Below are 13,918 nucleotides of genomic sequence, written 5' to 3'. Positions count from 1 at the left end.
ATAATTTGTTTAATTAAATTTATTTTTGATCCGTTGCAAAAACAGCGATGCGTCCGTAAATACGGGATATTAAATCTATCGCAATGAAATATTGCGAGGAGTAATACAAGTACACGTTGTATGCTTGGAGAGATTCCAATGGATTGTTATTTATACAACAGATTTCATGAATTATTTTCAATTTCAATATTCAATCTAAACATTGATTAATTAGATTATCGAAACCAACTTAATTTTACAGTAATTTTGCACATGCTGAATAAATAATAACTTTGAGAGGAGATTGCAGCTGTAATTTGATAAATCTAAAGAGTAATATTATGTGTACCAATGAAGTAAATCACAATTTATTTGCAATATACTTCAAATTCAAAAAATCTTTTTTTCATCTATAATAATAATTTCAGTGTTGAAAGGATTCTTGAAGAGACCCGGTTGGGTCAAATAAGATACGGCGACAGGTGTTCACGTAAAAATAGAGTCGTTAAATTTTTTCGTCGAATGAAAAGGTAACTGGATATCGTGGAAATTCCCAGTCCCGGTACGCAGCACGTTCTTGTCCCACCGTTAACCATCGACGGGCGTATCTGGCTCACCGAAAAATCGAGTTAGAGGGCAAACAGGGTTTCGAAATTTCTATCGTTACACGAGTTAACGTCCCGAGGGTGAGATCGTCCGGGATTCAATTCCTAATCCGTTCATTCTTTCCCTCTCTTTCCATATCAACAATAACGTCCATACAATTTCCAAAATCTCCTATAAATGCATAAACGTCTGTACTATGTTTATTAAAAACAAAAGTTAGTATAGTAGTTAATGTATAGTAGTGAATGTAGTAGTCAATATAGTAGTCAGTATAGTAGTCGATGTACTAATCAATGTACTAGGCAATGTACTAATCAATATACTAGTGAATGTACTAGTCAATGTACTAGTGAATGTACTAATCAATGTACTAGTTAATATACTAGATAATGTACCAGTTAATATACCAGTTAATATACCAGTTAATATACCAGTTAATATACCAGTTAATATACCAGTTAATATACCAGTTAATATATCAGTTGATATACCAGTTAATGTACTATTAAATATAGTACTTAACGTAGTAGTGAATGTAGTACTAACTGTAGCAGTCAATAAAGTAGTCAATGTAGTAACTAATGTAGTAGTCAATGCAGTAGTGGATGTAGTAGTCAATGTCGTAGTTGTATAGTAGTTGGTCTGGTAGTACATAGTTAGTATTGTAGCATACTATTAGTATGCTATATCTGATGGGCATTATAGTAGTACATATTCAGTATAGCATTGAAACCAAAAGTTTAGTACAGCGAAATTAATGTATAGATCCGATGATTTTGATCTGGACATATCGGAAGATGTTTTACCGTTTCGAATGCATGGTTGTTAGCGTCCCGATTCTTTCGAAGATCGGCACTGATATTCCCCAACAGCAATCAGAGCGGCGGGTATCTACTGACACACGTCAATTTTACGACTGCGATAAAATTTCCAGACGATAAGCTGACAATGTCCGATAGCGATTGACACGAAACGCCAGTCCACTGTCATGAATCGCCGAAGACACCTGTGTCTCCTAACTGAAACCTGTTAAAATACTGTGAGTACTGTATGAGCCAGAATCGGTTCATTTTCAGTGATATACACCCGTCATTGGTCAGGCAGCTTTCATTGTCTTTTTTTTAATGAGAGGAAAGGAACGCTAGGAAATTTGTTTCAGGACTGACTTGTGGTGATTATTCGTGTAAAGGGACCGTTTGTTAATATTTGTAGTTTTTTAATATACAGGGTAACTCGCAAATTGTGATATGTAAATTAGTAGTGTATTTTATAATTTAAAATTGGTAAATATGATGCAAGGTTTTTTTTTATTTAAGTGATTGTGTATATAATTTTTATATATAGTGACTTATAAAAATTGGAACCAAATAGAAATTTATTTCGTTTGTCGAAGAGACTGACCAATAAATAATAACGTGAAAATTTTAATCTCATTGTAGTTCTTATTATGATTGGATTTTTCATAACACTTGACATTCATAATGACAAGTTTTTTCAAGAAGGACTGTGCCTTGACTAAAATTAACTATCACTTTTTTATTAGGTCAATTGTATAAACGGTGAACAATGTTAGATAAAATATTGGACAATCTTATGACGAATAAAAATTTAAATTTCAAATTGCAAACATCGCTTGGCTATCTTGTCGCAAAGCTAATCCAAAAACGATTAACCTGTTACACACTGATTGATGAAGCAGGTCAGCTTCAGATAAAAGAGAGCGGAGCCATCATTAAAAAATACTTACAATTAAAAAATAATTACTACAAAGAAGATTGTGGTAAATATCGAGAAGATTCGAATTCTTCTCGAATTCTCTGAAGACTTTCAAGACATTCAAAACTTACAATGCTTCTTACAGACTTCTGAGATTAGCAAGGCTTTCTGAAGACTTTCAATATTTTTATAGCTTTCTGAAGACTTCCGCGATTTTTTATACCTTTCTGAAGACTTTCAAGGCTTTCAAAGCTTTCATAACTTTCTAAAGACTTTCAACACTAATCAAGATTTCAAATTTCTCAATACTTTCAAGTCACCTTTCGGTTTCCAAAGCAGCTAAACCTTTTTAGCAGCTACCCTTCCTCGCGACTAGACTAAACTCCCATCTATGTCAAACCAGCGTCACAAAGTAACTGCTAGCCCACGGCACATCGACACAGAAATCACGAGGATCTCCGTTTTTTTTTTCACCAGGGAAAGGCGGAAACAAGGTTTCGATTGGAACGCAGAAGAAACGACAATGTGGGCGAGCAATCGGAAGACAGTCGAAGGTACTCAAGGCAAAGCAAATAATACCGTAGGAACGGCAGAGAAGAGCCACGAACCAGTAGAAATTCGCAAGATTAAAACCAACGGTCGAGGAAAAATAAAAGAGACGACGACGTCGGAAAGCCAGACGATCGATGAAAACGTGATGACAAGTGATGAGATCGGTAAGGAGATTAATGCCAGGAGACAATACGAGGCAGATGATCAGGTTCATAGTCGAACCAAGAGGCAGATCATCACCGCGCCGCCCAGATCCCACGAGAAATATATAAATGGCGTGAGGCACATGCGTGATCCCACTGGCAAATGGAGACCAGTCATCGAGTAAGAATTTTTTAATCACTCTATATCCCCCACGATGCTCTGACATGTAATTTATTTTATATATTCATTTTTATTTCGGTATACTTATGTTAATTGGAAAAATAAATAATCGGATGATGTGTGAACACAGAACACAAAAAAGACTCGATTTTGTTTTTTATCCTAAAGACGTGGAACCCTAATTTTTCATTCGTCCGAACTTAGTAAGTATAAATTACATCATGCAATTTGTACAGACTCCTATACTGGGAAAGAACTCATTTTGATGCCCTAATGATAGGAAGATATGACTGCAACTAGTTAAAATCTTGTTGCAACTGAAACTGATAGACAAATGGTATCTAAATCGTGGGTATCTGGATGGTACCTGAATAGTATTTGAATGATTTTTGAATGGGATCTGAATGGTATCTGAATGATATTTAAATGGTATCTGAATGGTATCAAAATGGTATCTATGTGGTATTTGATTGGTATTTGATTGGTATTTGATTGGTATTCGAATGGTATTCGAATGGTATTCGAATGGTATCCGAATGGTATCTGAATGTTGTATCGTATATGGGATCCAGTTGGCATCTTAGTGACCGAATATTTTACATCTGAAAACCACATTACCAAAAGATCCACATTGCGGAACAAATGTAGATTTTGACCCACGTAACTGATTCCTGATTTATGCCAGTAGAATTCTCGGCCAAGCCCCTAAACAATCTAGCCTCTGCCCTCGAGGACACTTTGTCACAGAGTATACCTATAGGTATAGATGTGGAGACTGTGAGAGACACGGTGGTGGTGAATCCAGCAAAAATATTCTAGTTCTCTAGCTCATTGGTTCCGAAAGAGGGCTCCTTGCGACTTATTCTACTAACCTTCGCCAACTGTTCTACTGAATTATTGCTCGACACGTTCCACTGGGGTCCAGTCTTTGACCACTGGCACAGTTTCTGTCGGGTGCAGACGCTATCATAGATAGAGGCTCAATAGGTATTTCCTTATTTAATACGTCTGGTGGCACTGCAGGGTAGGCATTGGGTTTTTCAAGCTGGTACGGCTCCTTAGAACCCTGTGAAGTCACCGATAGTAAAGAGACTAGCAAAATGAGACACTTCGAGGTCTTCATTCTTTGGGACACAGAATGAATAATACAGTGTGTTGGATAGAGAAACGGCGATACATCTAACAGACTAGACTTGAGATTACTTAATCCGGTTGGTGACGATACCTATCTATTATAATATCTGCCAATTGAACGTGAATCATGGAAGAACGAATATATCAAACATGAAATTAATTTTTTTATTTAAAATTATTTTATGGGCTAGAATGACAGCCAATTTGGAAATATTTAAACTTTCAAAGAATTAATTTTCTTGGACTTGTGACTAATTTTCTGGTATTGTACTTTTCAGTAGGATTCTTAAATAAATAGTTCTATCCACTTTTTACATGCAATATATTTTCCGATGTTTTAAATAATGCTGAAAAGAATCAGATTTCTTGAGAAATTATGTAATCAAAGAAAACCTGTACTGTATTTCTATATACAACTATATACTTTAAGTAAAGAAAAAACATTTTTGTTATTACAGTCATGCCAATAAACATTTATGGTTAAAATCTCATATTAATTTATGTAATGTAAATCAGGTGATTTATGTAAAAAATGTCAAATATTATTCTTATTTCTCTCTTAAAAGTCCTGTTTAAGGTACCATATAAATAAAAAAAAAATATTTCAAAATTATTTTCTTCTCCCTATAAATGTTAACGCTACGTTCTGTATTTATAGATCGATGGTAAATATTAATTCTACATCCGTTATTATCAATTTCCCCCCCGTATGACAAATACGTATAATTATTATCTTGTTCGCGGGGTTCCAAGAAAACAAATAATACCGCGAGAAATTACAACAGAATCCATCAAGTCTCCCGTTCATCAAAGAGAACACATATGTGCAGGGTATCGACAGTCGATACGCTTGTAACAATCGCTATAAATCAACATTAGCCTCGCCACCAGTTATTTACATCGATTTATCTATCGGAATATATGAAATCGGGATTTCCCCTCGGTACATACTCACACGCACATCGGACCGTGATTAATTGCAGTCGAGATCTCTATCACGTGGAAAAATCGTCCACCATTTTTCACACACCTGATAAATCAAGGTGACTTTCCCCGAAAACACCGTTCATATGATAGTCCACCTATTGACCATTATTGGGGCATTTTTTACTGGGGACTATGCACCAAATACCAGAGTTGACGATTACTCGTGAGGATCTATTGTGTGTACCCAGGGCTGGATGAACCATTAAGCAAAATTGCTTAAGCTGCTTAGGGCATCAAGGAAAGAGGAGCAGAAATTTTCTACTGATTTACCATGGATCAATTTCAACGTATCTTTTTCAAAATATATAATACAAATAAATTCCTGATATTCCCATATTGAGGATACATTATTTCTTCAGATTTGGTAATACAGGGTGAGTCAATAAGAACTAATATCTAAAATAACTCGTTACCTGTTGACTGTATCAGGAAATGTTTAAGGAATTATATAGTATTTTAGGGAATGCATCGGATAAATACAACTTGATTTTTTTTATATCTTATTTTTTTTAGATATCAAGGTGACCTTAATTTTTTTCAAGGTCAATGCATGTTTTTTTTAAATACCACGTGGTTGCCAATGGAAGGACGAATTCAACGACTTATAGCATGATGGTATTAAAAAAAGATGAACTTACAAAACATAAAAAAAAACTCAAGGTCACCTTGGTATCTAAAAAAAAATAAGATACAGATCGAAGATCTGTAGATTCTCGAAAAATCAAAAAGATACTTTTAATTTAAAATGTATCGCCTCATAATTCGAAAAACTATTGGAGTTACTTATTGGTACACCTGATATAATTCTCCTATTTTTCTAACGAGCCCTATGTCAATTGTGGACAAAAGAAAACACACCCCAGATTTTCCAATTTCTAACCAACGAATATTCTAACTGACGAAGCTGGATACATTTTTGCCCGTACTATAATTGGAATGTTATCTTTGAACCCATCACAATGGAATGCACCACCATTTTTGCTAACGAACCCGTCTATCCACTGAGAACAGAGAAATCTCACCACCGCAACGAAACTGGGTCAATTTTTGCCTCTACCATTTTACATCACAATAGAAATTCTTTGAGGACTCATCCCGATGAATACACGCCATCTGTAGTTCAAACAATCAGTGGAAATCCAGGAAAAAACAGGGGAGTGGTCGGTCGAGGACTCGAACCTGCAATCTTCGGATCCATCGACTGAATACACGTGTCTTAACAACCACAGCCACTTTGTCCTACCAACTTGCCTATTTATTGAACTCGTCTCAACAGAAAAAAATATAAATTTTCATTTAAAAAAAATTAAATTTAACTTAAAATTTCCCCCACTACTACATTCTCCAAAAAATTATTTACACCACATAATGTCTCCCTCCGTACTAAACAACTTTTGTAAAAATATTTTTTCACATCTAATAGATCCTCTTTTTAACTAGTAGAATTCATCTCAACAAAAGAAAAATTTAAATTCCGTTTAAAAAAATTTAATTAACTGTCCCCCACTATTCTACTCTTAAACAAAAATATTAAAATTTAATAGATCCTCTGTTCACCTCATAAAACTCATCTTGACAAAAAGAAAATATAAAATTCCACTTAAAAAATTTAGAAACCTTGAAATTTTCCCCACTACTCTGCCGTTGACAAAATTATTCACACCACGAAGTATTTTTTTCAAATCTTCAGTTCCTTCGGAGATATTCCACAGTTTGTATTTAAAAAGAACAAACTGTATTACAACCATGACGATTTTCAAGAAACACTTTTTCTTAAAGAATAATTTTTTCCCAAGGATTTTCGAAATATTTCCAAAGCAATTACCATCTACCTAATTCTGCGAACCTGAACTTTATAAAATCTCAACGATGCCAAGCAAATATTGTTCTGAGAAAAATTATTTCTGTAAATACCGTTGCACTTATCACTCACCTTGTTCATGATCGATCGACACTTTTCAGATAAACTTGAACCCTCGTTGACAATCCACTTTTCGTATGAGGGACCACAATACGCGATTCTGGATGCAACAGTCTGTCACGTAAAACGATGTTGGTGTAGTTAATGGGGCGTTCTCATCTGAAGAGACTTCACTGACGCAAACATAGACACGAAAGACAACAAGAAGCTCATCGAAATACAGGTTAAAGTCTTCGTTTCGTCGATACTGTGTTTCTCGTCGAAGGACAAGTACCGACTGACGCTTGGGGGTAGATAGGTTTAATGGCCTCGGGCAGAAAATTCGGTTCGAGATACGGCAAGGTCATCGTTTCTCCTTGCTACGCTGTTGTAAACAAGCTGGTTCCAGACGGTTCGAACGGGATCATAAATTCGGCCGAATATTCTGGCTTAAGTGGTGCGTGACAGTATTATTTATCTAACGGTACAAAAAACTTCCGTTATTTGTTTTCAATGTCTTATTTTCACAATTTTATTTTCAAAAAGAATTAGAAAAAAATTTGTTAAAAATAATTTTGCTTTAAAAAATTTTATTCTGATTTTTAAAAAATTTTGCCTTCTGCTCTCGGTCATTTTCTTAAAAGTAATACTGCAGTTTAGTTGCAAATATTCATTTTAACGGTCATTCTAAGTTCGATTTAAAAAAAGCTTTTGAATTTCACTGTTCTAGAAGGTCTTTTCGCTTCGACTTATTTCGTTATAATACATACATGTTAGAATTTTAGCGGTGTATATACTAATAAAAAGTGTAACTTTTGTAGTATTAAATAAAAGTGGAGATTGTTACATTCGTGTGACGTTCAAGCAGCTAATAACGTATTAACCTTTATCCAACTAGTACCAAGTAATTACATCTTTTACCTTAAGTACCTATAGCAGAGAAAATACTAATAAAGAATATAAATATTACTACATAAATAATTCCAAAATAACCAGTTCAAACCATTCGAAATTGACCAGCAAATAAATTAACACTAATCTGAAGTTATTTTACGTTATCCAAATCCTAATGTTAACAATATCCAAAAATCCAGGGTCCATGGTTTCGCGGGTCAGAACCAACCCAGCCGTCGACCCTCGAGGTATAAATAATTTCAAAGTACACGAAGTTCGTTGCTTATCAAGACATCTTGTACGGACAAAGCAGACTGCTTGGCAACCACGACATCTCGCGCCGTCTCGTAGTAACCGTCGTCGAATAAAACCGACGGATTATAAACGGTCGACGACAGCTGGGGCGGATGCAACATAGTTGGCCGTGGGCCAAGATGTGTTTCGCCCCGTGCACGTCCATGTGAACAGCCTGTCCAGCCATGAATGTAACGACGTTGGTAAATAACACGAGGGAAAATGATTATTACCCGACGAGATACCAGAATTATTAATCTTGACAATGCAGATTCTGTCATTCGATCCCCACTGGAGACAACGAGACTCGAATCCGTGGACGAATCCCAAGAGGGGGGGGGGGTCTCACAAAACGTGTCGACAATTGCAACAAATCAACTACACGGGAAGTATAAAAAATATAGTCAGGCAATGTTCAAAAGGACTATTTTTTTAACATTTATTTTGCAATTATTTTTAACAAATGCAATTTCATAATGACGGGAAACTGTTACTCCAAAGGTGTTATAATAATTTTTAATCACTTTCAACATTGTCAGATGATAACATTTTTTTTAAACACAGATGTGAAATTATAGATCAACAGTGGACTCATACTCTGTTGGAATTACGCAAGATTATTAACTCCATTTTTCTTAGTTGTCTCAAGTTTCATCAAAATCAGAATGACCCCATAATGATAATATAGGTATAAACAATAATCCCAGGGAAAATTAAATAATTTTCATTTCTTCGCAAAATCCTGCTTACATCAGAGTAATAATAATTCTTATTTATATTTGTATAGAATAACAGCAGGATAGGATGTAATTTAATATATTAATTAATTACAGTATTCTATACTATGTAGGTTATAATAAGAATTATTGTGTTGGATAATAACCGTCGTTATTTCCCCGCAAAATTCCGTTTCATCGGCTCCCGATAATTTCGTATCTTCGCTTCCCATCCCAGAGCGAACAGTTCCCTCCGTCCAGCCCACCCATCCGCCCACCTCTCCCCTCTGCCCACACTCGTTTCATTCACCTCAAGCTCGCCACTCGAACGTGACTTCCGCAGAACGAGCCCACTCCCGTGACGCAGCGATTACAGCGGCGAACGCAGAGACGAAAACCGAAAAGAGAAGACTACGACACGGATAGATTTTCGGGATAAAAGTTACAAAGCAGCGTATACAATGAAGGGAAATTACGAATTAATTCATGGACGAATTCGTAAGTAACAAAATACAATTTTCAATGTGACTTTTCCGAAAGCTTCTTTTTTGAGATGTCAGTTAGACCTAGTCCAGAAATAAATCGGAATTCATCGAAAATTAACCCAGGCATAATTCAAACATAACCTACAATCTAGATCTAACCCATTTCGTGACTCTGGCTATAATACATATAGAAGTTGGTAAACAACAGAATAAAGTTTTCCATGCACATTTTGAGAAAATTTTTCAAAAAATGTTAGACACACTTTTAGGTCCGCCATTTTGTGGTATTTGTTTGGTGCTGAATGTTGAATAATGGATAAGTCAAGTTTTGGGTAGAGGTAATTCGTTTTCCATAAGTTTTTGGTAGCTTTGATGAAGCGTCTGGGCCTAGGTCATCTTTGGTCTAGGTCTGTGTCAACTTTACGTTACGCTAGAAACTTGAAAAAGCGAAATCCTCAACGGTAGAGTATCAACCAGTTCAAAAACCATCACATCTAAAATGTTCAAAAATTTAACCCTCGAATCACCAACCAAAAACCGGTCGACCCAAGTCACTGTTCGCCAAAAGTGGTGCTAAACCCTCCCCCAGTTGAACTGGTTCACTTTTGATCCACACTTGTCCAATGATATAACCGTTACTAGATGATATTTAGTATTTAAAATTTCAATATGGCTGAAAAATGACCCGGCCCACCTGGGCATGGGGTTAAATAGCACCCCTTTTCGAAACACAATTATCGTAACCCGTCTACAAAACCTCTTAAAGAAACAGTGCTGATCCGAAGTGATCCCTACAGCAATTGGCTCAGCGGTCAGGGTGTTCCGAAAGTGATCCAATCTGAACAAACTACCTACCAAGGTCATCAAACGCCACTACGGAAAATTGCAGAAAGTAACGTCTACGTGTTCACTCGTGACAGTCGTATTTCCCCCTCAGAATGGGGCAGGAATAAGGACAAGGTAACGCAACGGCCTCATCCCCGGCGGGGTTATTTAGGAATTCGCGTAGACCGGATGTTATCCGGGCACAGAGGTTGGGTGGATGGGTGGGGGAATGAAGCAGTACACACGAAACGCAACCGCAGCCGACACACTCACGTTTCAATCAACCCTCCTCGGAGCCCGGAAGTCACGCGACGTTGAAATACCACCAGGCCTCTAACCGTGCCGCGGCGGACCGAATTCTCGCATCTGCCGTTGAACAGTCCGGCAGTCTGAGACCTCCTTCATTTTCCCCCGAGACCACCGCATCAACTCCGCCTAGGATATATTTATGTTGGGCAGCACCGAAGGAATGGGATGGGTTCGCTCCAACAGTCGAATCAAACCTTGTTCATTTCCGATTAAAATACGTCGCACACGATAGTTAGGAGGTATAATGTCAGCCAAGACTGGTCACCTATGTTATGAGGTGGGGCATGCAGGCTATATACGATTGATGACGCGAGTATGTCAGCCGTGTGACGGAATTCGAATCGGGACGACCCATTTCTTCTCAGATAGGAAACAAAAGCTTGTCCAGGATCACCAGTTTCAAGGGATTGGGTTAAATCGTTGACTACCACGTCAGTCTACGGTCTGAACTGAAAACATAACTGTCTGACAGAATGCTGAAGTGGATTTAATTAGGATCTACGAGGTTCGAAAAAAAAAACGGAAGTGACAGTTACTGTAACAAATCGAATTGTCGAAGTTGCAATTGCTTCGACTTTGTTAGAACTTTTATAGACATTGGTCCGACAGTCTACGTGCTAAATAATATTTATGTGAAAACTGTGTCAATATAATCCTTCGAACGGACCAGTTTCTGAACTAATATGTCTATAACAGATGGATACAAGTATGAATTCGTTCGATCGAGGAGGGGACCAGGTACTGTACGAGCCAACAAATCAGAAGCTGTCCGACGAAAGCTTGTAGACCTTTCAAATAGGCGGTCGAACAGCGTTGCGAGTCTCGGGCGTATGAAAATATTGGCCGTTTCTCATAGCTCGAAGTCTACGTTCTTCCGAACTTCCTCTCCTCGATCCAGAGGAATTCTTTTTGCCCCATATAATAGGTATCTAGTGATAGAAACTGTTAGCTTCCGCGTACGAAATTCAAACAAATGTGGTAAAACCGTCACATTAAAAATATAATTCAGTAAATTTTATAGTGTAAAAGAACTTGCTAAATTTTAGACAATGATACAAATTGACCCTAAAATATATTGTATTAACCTAGATGACGATGCCAGAGTCTATTTAGACCCCTATCGTATGTTAAGCTTAAACATTTCTTTCGGTACCTGGGAAGTGATGATTCACTCGTTTCGTCCTCGAAACATAAAAATTATTTGCCAAACTCGAAACGAACAAGCCCAGACGGGACGCGACTCAAAGCCATCGGTAGAACCCGGGGATCCGAATTTCCATCGATCAGGGAGGCAATTTAATCTCAAGCAGCGAATGGAAATGAATACCGTCTTTTTCTATGCGCATATTCCTTCGATGTGTTTTTATTGATTGATGGTAGACCCCGCGGCGGACAGATAAAACGAGAGAGAGTGAGCACGCGCGCGAGCGTGCACACGCGTTGAGGAACGGCACGATAAAAATGAACGCGTCGTTCATCAATAAAACTGTGACGCCGACAGAAATTTCGCCCTCGGACCATTTCAGAATCGCTGAATCCCCCGGCTACCGGACCGGAAGCTGTGTATCCCCGTGACTTCGGGTCGTCCATGATCATAATCATAATCAGATGGGATCCCCTAGTTCCTGTCCGCACGTCCACATATGATTATGACTGGCAGAGGCATCCTACACCCGCACTAAAATTATTGCACCGTGAAACATAACTTCAATTTATCCTATACCCCAACAAATTGTTCCACCTAGAAGCTCAATTTGAATTAATCCTACAACCCTATAAATTATTGCACCATGAAACTCAATTCCTATTAATCCAACACCCTATAGACTTATTACACCGTGAAGCTCAACTTGAATTAATCATATACTCTACCAAATTATTACACCGTGAAGCTTAACTTGAATTAACCCTATACCCTACCAAATTATTACACCCTGAAGCTCAACTTCAATTAATCCTGTACCCTCACCAAATTATTACACCGTGAACCTTAACTTGAATTAACCCTATACCCTATTAAATTATTACACCGTGAAGCTTAACTTGAATTAACCCTATATCCTATCAAATTATTACACCGTGAACCTTAACTTGAATTAATCTTGTACCCTCACCGAATTATTACACTCAAATTATGAAACTCAACTTGAATTAATCCTTGTGTATCCGACGTCCGGGTCAATTTTGACCGAGATCATAATTATTTAACTCTCCAAAATTGAAAAAAGAAAACTATTAGACTTGGGGTTCTGTGTTTTTTAAACAAATTTGAACATCATATAGAGTGATAAGTAAAACCGCCCCCAATTTCACCTGGACGACGTCACACTTCAATTTCAACGTACCTATCACCTGAAACAATCGATTCTTCGTGTACATTTAATCATGTTCCGGGTCGAATCAGTTCCCTCGCGTTACCAATGTCCACCGAACGTGAATCGTTTCGAAAAAAAAAGAAAATAGATCGTTTCTCAAAAGGGAAGATGGTGGTGGGACAATACGACGTTAAATTTGATTTAAGGGCAAAGGCACGGAAGTAATAGTCTATTATATTCTCACGGTAAGTTTACTCTCGGGGCTATAACCACCATTCGGTTCATAAACAATGGTGAAATTAACGATAAACTCTTGTATCACCGATCTTTGTGGTCAAAAAAACCTCTTCATTTCAAAAAAATTTCATTCCGAATCTGAAGCATTGTTTCCCGAAAATTATGTAAAAAAAAAAACAGAAAACACAATTGAATCCTTTCATTCACTCGGTCGAGGAGATCTCGTCGAGTGTTTCAGCGTTAACGAAGAATCGAACAATCGTGTTACCAGTCGCTGTTATACTTGTTTTTCTTTCTAATTTTTTTCACCGAATACCCACGACCCCCGTGGGGCCGTGTTTTGTTCACGGCGAACGAAAAGAATTCGGGGGTGGATAGGGGTAGTGGAACAATACGTTCGCTCGAATTGTTTCGGCCTCGGCATTGTTCAAGTTGAAAAACGAAAGAAAGAGAAAGACCAAAGTGAGAAAAAAGTATGCAGTTTGAAAACGTCACGAACGATTCCGGAAATTGAGCCAGTTATTCGTAACGGAAATGTGTCTCGCAAATGCATGTTTTGAATCGACGACGGGGTAATTGAAGAAACAAAATCCATTAAAAAATTGAATATAAAAAGCACGAGAAATATAAAAAAAAAAAATCAAC

At 37.3% G+C, this 13,918-nt stretch overlaps 1 protein-coding gene across 1 annotated transcript in view; it reads right to left on the bottom strand.

Moving 5' to 3' along the window:
- LOC107186940 (probable G-protein coupled receptor 158) overlaps positions 1 to 13,918 on the bottom strand; it is a 129,392-nt gene that overhangs the window by 84,188 nt on the left and 31,286 nt on the right. The window lies entirely within an intron of this gene.

The sequence above is a fragment of the Dufourea novaeangliae genome, unplaced genomic scaffold (genome assembly GCF_001272555.1).
Source record: "Dufourea novaeangliae isolate 0120121106 unplaced genomic scaffold, ASM127255v1 scaffold96, whole genome shotgun sequence".
Lineage (NCBI taxonomy): Eukaryota > Metazoa > Arthropoda > Insecta > Hymenoptera > Halictidae > Dufourea > Dufourea novaeangliae.
The sequence above is the reverse complement of the archived record's forward strand: the minus strand, read 5'-3'. Positions and strand labels throughout refer to the sequence as shown.